At 36.0% G+C, this 1122-nt stretch overlaps 1 pseudogene; it reads right to left on the reverse strand.

Moving 5' to 3' along the window:
• Positions 1 to 202: 202 nt before the first annotated feature.
• LOC112500481 lies at positions 203 to 1059 on the reverse strand (annotated as a pseudogene).
• Between the last annotated feature and the right edge of the window lie 63 nt (positions 1060 to 1122).

Genomic DNA, 1122 nt, shown 5'->3' on the forward strand with positions numbered 1-1122 from the left:
CAAGGAAAAGTAGAAAAGATTATTAATGTGTCCAAAGATTGATTTATTAGGTATTGTTTGTGAGACTTAATTTTTGTACGGTTTAACCAATTAAATAAGTTCAACTAAATTTTCTGAACATTCATAAACAACAAAAAAACCAAGTCTTTCTAAATAAATAATGAATGTTAAAAATTTCATTTAATTGAGATCAAGTGGGGGTCTAGAATTTTGATTGAGTTTAATAAACAACGTTCTTGTCCATCTGGAAGGCCTTTGCAAGAAGATCTCTAGCAATATCTGGGTTAGAATCGAACATTGCATTCACAATGGTAATGGCACCTGGATTATGGCTACTCAAAGCGGCAATAACAACAGCATAATTGTTTCCAATGTTCCTGTGGAAGTGAACTAGACCTTGCGGGAAGAGAAAAACATCCCCCTTCTGAAGGTCTTTACTGATGAGATAGTTTTCAGGGTTAGATGTGACAAAACGAACTTCAATATTGCCTTCTAGGACCGTCAAGATTTCAGTGGCCTTAGGGGGTGTGTGTGTGTGGAGGGTTAATACCTGATGGAGCTACGAGCCATTGAAATACCAAAAGTGTTAAGTCCTGGTAACTCTACTACAGTCACGTAATCACGTTAGAGCCAACCGCATTTGATGTATCTTCATAAGGTGGAGCCCACTAAATAAGAAATCGTCCGCTCGCACAATCTTTGGATCGTTACATACCTTACCATTCACGAATACTGTTATGTTTTTATAGCAGAAACAATGGAACATAAAAAACTAGCATAAAGAAATCGTCCGCTCGCACAATCTTTGGATCGTTACATACCTTACCATTCACGAATACTGTTCAAAAAAGCACAAAACTGATCAAAAACACATAACAAATACTACAAATTTTCAGATAATTAACATTTGAGCAAGTTTCAACAGTTAAAGATTATATTTTTTTGACMTCTACGTTTTGGTGCAACTACACAAAAGTCTTGGAGAGGACTTGAATCTGAAGTCATAGCAAGTGAACAACTCCCCATTAGGAGACTGAGTAAAAACAAACGAGATGTCATTGTTGGGAAGTGGAAACTTGTTCTTGTTGAACTTTGTTGACTCGAGAAATATATGAGATAAAG

Source organism: Cynara cardunculus (assembly GCF_001531365.2).
Source record: "Cynara cardunculus var. scolymus isolate 2C chromosome LG 17, CcrdV1, whole genome shotgun sequence".
NCBI classification, from domain to species: Eukaryota; Viridiplantae; Streptophyta; class Magnoliopsida; order Asterales; family Asteraceae; genus Cynara; species Cynara cardunculus.